Source organism: Anopheles arabiensis, chromosome 3 (assembly GCF_016920715.1).
Source record: "Anopheles arabiensis isolate DONGOLA chromosome 3, AaraD3, whole genome shotgun sequence".
Classification (NCBI taxonomy): domain Eukaryota; kingdom Metazoa; phylum Arthropoda; class Insecta; order Diptera; family Culicidae; genus Anopheles; species Anopheles arabiensis.
The window spans coordinates 83,013,541-83,020,459 of NC_053518.1; the positions used below are offsets into that span (position 1 = coordinate 83,013,541).

The 6,919-nt window shown below is 40.0% G+C and overlaps 1 non-coding gene across 1 annotated transcript; it reads left to right on the forward strand.

The window, feature by feature from the left end:
* Positions 1–5,847: 5,847 nt before the first annotated feature.
* Positions 5,848–5,919, forward strand: Trnaq-cug. The gene has a single exon. It is a non-coding gene; the product is annotated as a tRNA-Gln (tRNA).
* The last annotated feature ends 1,000 nt before the right edge of the window (positions 5,920–6,919 follow it).

Sequence of the window (6,919 nt, forward strand, 5' to 3'; positions counted from 1 at the left end):
TTGTGTTTGTCGCTTCCGATGGGTTTGCTGACAAACGGGTAATCGTCAAGGGAGCTGGAAGGTGTGATTCGATGAGTTTTCGGGCATGTGTGTTCGGATTGGACGGATCGATATCACCAGATTGGATGAAGATTTTAAGAATTTCCGATGAAAGTCACGCAGAGAGCTATTTTTTTTACAGTAATCCATAGTTTGTAGAGAATATTCATTGCCCAAAATTGATTTCCAGTAGTGTACGTCATATGTACATTCTTAGATGTGCAAGAGTTTTGTCGATGTTTGCAATACTTTTGTTTGTTTGTTTTTTTTTGTTTAATTTGTGATTATTTATGAATGGGAAAATGCATTTAAAATAATAATATTTGTATCATTATTCTTTCACTTGTTGTATTTTTAGATTTTTCTGTGTAAAGGTAAGCTTATTCAAGTATATTCATGTGTTTGTTTAATTTGTTTGGTTTTTTTCTTTTTTCATTGATTTAAACACCATTCCTTGCATTAAGTAGAATATTTGGAGATATTTGACTAGATATTTTTACTTTTATTTCTTACACCGAAATCAACTTTTATGTAATAAAAGCGATTTTCAAAAATGTATGTTTAATAGTTATCAAACTCATCAAATCCCCAAAATGTAGACTGCCATGTGACTTTGATATAATTCAGGGAATTAAAAAAGTGTTCAAAATGTGTTATTATCGCCGGAATACCCTGTAATAATGATATCAAATGCCCTCAGTTCATTCTAATGCTAATTTTTTCAAGCGATATTAATTCAGGAAGCATAATGTCCCCAATTCCCGTCAAGGATTTCCCTTTCTCATCCTTTTTATAAATTTGTATTTCTATTGTAGGAAAAAAAAACATAAGCTAAATCAGCATAATTTAAACGACAGGCACACAAACACACACACACACACACACATTTTCCATTTCCAAACCTCTCTACCATCGTCAATTCAAAGCTACAAGCGGTAGCTGACTACAACCAGGCTGGAACAATCGAGCAAACAAATGAGCACGTTTCTGGTCACGTACGAACGATTTCAGGTGAATTAATGTGTTGCCACTTTATTCTACGGGCATGAAAATGCATGCAGCCCATTGTGGTTGTCTTCTTCGTTGCTTTGTCTCTTCTTGTGTCGCGTTGCTCCACGTTAGGAGAAATCATCTGTTAAGGTTGGAACATAATCTTCGCATGTGCGGGAAGAATGCGTGCGCCAAACAAAGAACACTGCGGGCAACAACATTATCAGGCGGTTGTTTGAAATTTATAATCATGCGTTGGAATACCCATGGTGGAAGAGAACGTGATGAAAGTGTGCGGCTTGGGGCACCGAGCTATGATGGGTGCGGAGGAAGCAGCGACTGCAAACTTGTTCTGATCCTTCCAAAGTATCGGTAGACTAATCCCCAAATAAACAGTGCTTATCATTCCAATTTGCTATACGGGTACGGGGCCAATACATGGTAGTTCTAGCTAAACCCAGCCCAAGAGTTGCCCTTTCCTTGGAAAACGTATCGCAGTCCTTTCCGCTGGTGGTATTTAATTTAGTTTCTACCAGACATAATTCGATTTCTGGCAAACTGGTTTTACTGCAAAAGCGATCAGAAATGAATCCTTTTGATGTATCATCCCTCCAGGGCACACAGGGAGGGTTTCTTTGGAAATGTTGGGCGGGAAGAATTCTTAGTAGTGACCCTTTTTTGGGGTTCAAACTATTCTGCAGACAGAAGATGTTTTGGGATCGAATTATTAAGTCATTATGATTTGTGTACCAAACGTTTTCACCAGGGGTAGTGTATCCATCCCAATTTCTTGGTTTTCAGATATTGTCTTCAGCTGAATTTGGAAAACTTCTCCAGCAATTTAGTGCCTTGAAATTTTGCTAATACTGGACGATGCAGGATCATCAGTAAAGGTAGAGAGTAATATATATTAAGTCCTATATGCATAACCTTAATCTCATAATCAAGTTGAATACTAAGGGAATGGAAACAAAGGAAACCCAAACACCGATTACGCACCAATTTGGTGTAGAATCAATCGAGCCTAGGGTAGAGGGATTTCCCTGCATTTGTGTTTTTTGCTTGTTTTTGTTTCCGTTTGCGTAGAGGGAAAAGTGTGAGAATGAATAACAATTATTCAGCTCTCCATTGCCAAGCTGACCGCGAACTAATTAGAGAAGTTTATCATTCCCGAGTGTTCTATTCTTATGCTGATTCCGCTCCACAACCTGCTGGGGAAACGCACAAAAGCGGCCCTGTGCGAAGCGAGAGAATGGAGCGCGCACTGTGCATGAATTATGCTCGGCTCCGGTGTGAGGGTGTAGAGGCTGCGACCACCGAAAGGAATAAATTATATCGCGCAATCCAGTCTCGCATCTAATTACCCAATCCGGCGCACCGCACACGGCGATGGTGTTTCCCGCTTCTCGCTCCGATTGCCGTTTGGCTGTTTTGTCTTTTTTTTTCTCTCTCTCTATCTGATATCCATCCATCGGAACTTGTGGGCAAAACCTTTGCAGCATAAACATGCATAAAATACCTTTTGACGGATCATCTCACCGACTGCCCCGTGCACACTGCACCCCGAGGGCAGTTCCCTTTTACAGACACACTCACCCTATGGCGGGTTGTTTTACAAAACCTGCTAAACTCACCATCGTCCTATCCGAGGGTTTTGTGTTGAGGATATGGAAATGGAGAAAAAGTCGCCACCCAACGTCAAATTAATTTCCGTTCCAAATGGTTGCTGCTACCGGCACCGGGTGCAGCTTTGCAATTCGAAACATATTTAAACTGTTTTTGTTTATGGAATGTAACGTTCTCGTTTACAGAACAAGGCAAAAAACAACAATGAAACTTGTCATTGGAAACCGTGGTACTCGTAATGCAGTAAAAGTTCTCGCAGTTGGGAGACACCAAAAGTGCACATTCGGCCAAGTGTGAAGCCCGAAAAAGTGAAACCAAAACCGAAAAGAATGTTAATTTTTTTTCGGTGTGTATGCACAGTAGTGAAAGGCCTTTGTGTTTGCAGCGCAACTATCGTATGGGAAGGAATGCACCGGTCTTACATTAGCTGTCTGGTGGTACCACACACCGGTAGTACCGCCAGCTGATCGATCGACGGTTGATGTGTGTTGGTTAGTAACAAGAAGGAGATAACTGCGAATGCGGCATGTGACTGCATTTAAACACAGCACAAAATGAGCATCAACATCATCAACAACTCGTGCCGGGTGAAGCAACACCGAACCGCTATTAGCATATGTTGTGTGCATGTCTTTCTTTCTTGTACGCTGGAGGCGTATGCTATCTTACACGTTTAAAGTAAATACGAATTTCTACTCAGCAGCAGGTTTTAGAGAATATGTGTTTACGTTAAGTCAAATATTTTTGTGTGGGTTAATGTACATTTTTGCCGTTTCTAATTGCATAATATAAAAATATGCTTATGTTTAATAATTTCTTTCCCCATCGGAGGACTCAACAATCAATGAAGCAGTTTAAGATATATTTTTTCTATTTGTTTTTTTTATTTTGTCAACAATAGAAGTTTTTCGTTAGGCAGTTAGAACAATGTTGAAATGTATTTTGAAGAGTTACTGTCAATGATATGCTTTTTGATGCCTGATTTTCCTAAATTAAACGTTAAAAAACACGAAAAAATGGAAATTTTGTAATAAAATGAAAAATAAATAAACAGTGTTCATGAGTGAAAGTAAAAATTTTGTTGAAAAATATATTTAAAAACAACGAGTTAAAAAAACATTAAAATAATCAAAAAAGGTTTTGCATTGAATTAGCAAAAGTTGTAAAAAAAACTCGAGCAATAAAAGTATTAATTTATAACTTTAAGAGGAAACATTGATGTTTAAGGAGAAATTGGCATCATTAGACAACATGAATGCAATTGTAAATCTTTTTTTAGAATTATTTCTAGGAAGATGGTCTTTGAGTTTCTTTACAAACAATAAATTAACAATTACTTTCTCCAAATTTTACTTTTCCTTTTCCGCCTCCCTCACGTGAATGGGTGACAACATCTATTTATAGCCAAAAAGGTCCAATAATTGTTGATGCGCTTTACATTTGTTCCTTATCTCTGCTTGATATGGGAGTCGTTATTACATCAGCGACACGGCAAGCCAGTTGGACTCATGCAGGCGAGCAGCGCTTATCAGTCGACCATATTTGCCCATTCAGTTCAGCTCAAACATGCATGAATGCATCCTTCTCTTACGGGGGGAGGGGGGTCACTTGGCTCCTTACACCACCGTCCAACATACACGTACCACTTTCACAAACACTGTAAAGCAATTCCCGGTACCGGAGATTGAATTCCGACCCCGGCAAAATAAACAGCCGATGCAACCGATGCTCGTTCCCAGAACGCCGCCATGCCAATGCTCTGTTCGGGTTGGGTTATGTTGGTTTTACACTCCATTCCCGTGTTCTCGATCACTTCAGCATGAAGGGTCCGACCCCATGCACCTCCTGCTTCGTTCCACCTTCACTCTTTCGTTCTCTCTTGGCCAGTGCTGGAGTCGGTTATGCTATGTATGTTAGTATGTTTTGGAAAATGCAATGCGTGAAGCGAACCGTGGCCACCCATTTCGTCGTGTGAAACAATTGTGTCCGGCTGTGCAAAGGGAATAAGTGCGCGTTCATGTTTGTGTTCGAGCTCCCCTTCGACCGCAGGTCCGTGCTTTTAGAGACAGAGAGAGAGCCAGGAAAGATGGTTGAACACGCACGGTTGACGAGTGTTTCTGTGTGTGCATCGCGACAAAATGCAACCCTCCCGAAAATACCTTCGATACACATTGGTTTTTGGGGGACCCGGGAGCGTTTTGCAAGTGTGTCCCATCGCTGGGGGAGTTGGATGTGCAAAACCTGGAAACATGAAGAAGATTCTTTACGGTTTGCTAGAGTTTTGCCAAAAAAAAAAACTGAAAAAAACACAGAGGAGCCCAAGAGAAACACCAAAACGAATGGACACAGACAAAAAAAACGGCTTTTCTTTTGTGCAAACTTAGCCGTGTGTGACGCCGCTAGTTGGTCCGGATCCTAGTGAAGAATTTGGGAAACGGAGGGCATTTTGGAATGGTAGCTACCAACACAGACTGGATTGTATTTTTTTTTTTTTTTTGAGGAGGGTATCATTTCAAAGGGCGGTAGCGTAATGCTACTATTGCCACTCTAGAAAGCTTCAAATTCCTTTAGCACAGCAAAGGTTTGCACCTATATTAAGTTCACATTCGATTTTTTCAGCCGATCTTGTAAAGTATTCTTCTGTCACATTGTTTCATGCTGATAGCGTTCTAAAACGTGTTAGAATCAATGAAACAAATCAATTACAGACAAATTCAATCACTATGTAAAATTGAATTGCTGTTAAATTACACTGATGTCAAGGTCAAAAAGATTTCACCAACAGAAAAAAGCTGTTATAATATATAAAAAGAGTAGATTGGAAAAATTGGTAATCAAGCTGCTTTGCTGTAACTTAAACGAATTAAAAAGGTACGTTATACACATTTTATAATAAATGTTAAGTTATTTTCTGCACTAATTGATGAATTATTAAATTTTTTAAGGATGAAAAACCCAATGATCTAGACCAGATGTATATTTTGATACATGAAATCACCAGAAACAATTTTCTTAAAATCAAACTTTTATGCTGTTTTTCTAAATAACATACCAGATTTTTACGAATTTCTCTTATCATTACCAAAGAAATCGTTATCAGCGAAGATTTGAACTGACATGAAAGAATCTTTTCGCTTACTACCGATTGGCAGTGGTGTTCAAATAGCAAAACTGCCTTTCATTCTTCACCGAGGTTCCATGGTGTAATGGTTAGCACTTTGGACTCTGAATCCAACGATCCGAGTTCAAATCTCGGTGGAACCTGCCTCAGATCGACGAATCAATGGGGGCGAGAGAGGAAGGCGCTTTCTCCTCCTGTTTTATTATCGTTACCTAACCTTTGGTTTTCTAAAAATACTGATGAAAAGACTATGAATCAAGTTTCAATGCACCTTGTATAGGAAAATGAAATTCCATAATAACAAACTACAATATACGCATTACAACAGATACAGACTTTACAGAAAATATTCGTTGCCGGAAAAACGGAGAATTCGCACACTTATGAAAGAAAAAAAATGTGTCGATAAATTGGGTAGACATTGAGTAATTACTCCTGACCTGACCACAACCCCCCACCGGCTCATGTGCTGCTTCGGGCTCTCCATGGCGTATTTTTACTCCTCACAAAATTGGATTTTTGATGTTTCGATTTGCGCTCGCTCTGTTCGTCGGTTTTGTATCAAACGTTCCGTTTTGTTTGCACTGGCAACATTGTTGCCCAGCACTTTGTACCATTCGCAAAAATTGCATTGACGAGTGGCCTACCCCCCCCTTGCTGCTTGCCAATGCTCCCCCACCGGTGCTGCATGCATCCCAACTGCATCGGTGTTTGGTTAGGAAGGGCCGGAACGGAGATGGAGAGCCACGAACAACCTACACTGGGTTGAGTTGTTTGATAAGAGGAAACACAGCACGCAATACAATGTAGCAATGGAGAAGAGCAAGGAACAACTCCCCTCCCCCTCAAACAAAAAAACAGTTGTTAACGTGTCCTGCTACCTCTCCGCCCTGGGTGGTGGGATCCATATGCATATACCCTTCCATGTTTTATTTCATTTTCGTTTTGCGAAAACGTTTTACTTTTATTATAGCTCGATGAGCGTGTGTATGTATGTGTGTGTTTATTATTTGTCTTTTGGATGCCGGACACTCCAGTGCATAGTGCAGTTTTTCTGTCGGATGTGTGTGTGTGTGTGTGTGCTTTTCGGTGACGAGAAGTGCATCGAAAACCTTTTTAACTTTGTTGTGGATCGTCTTTTTT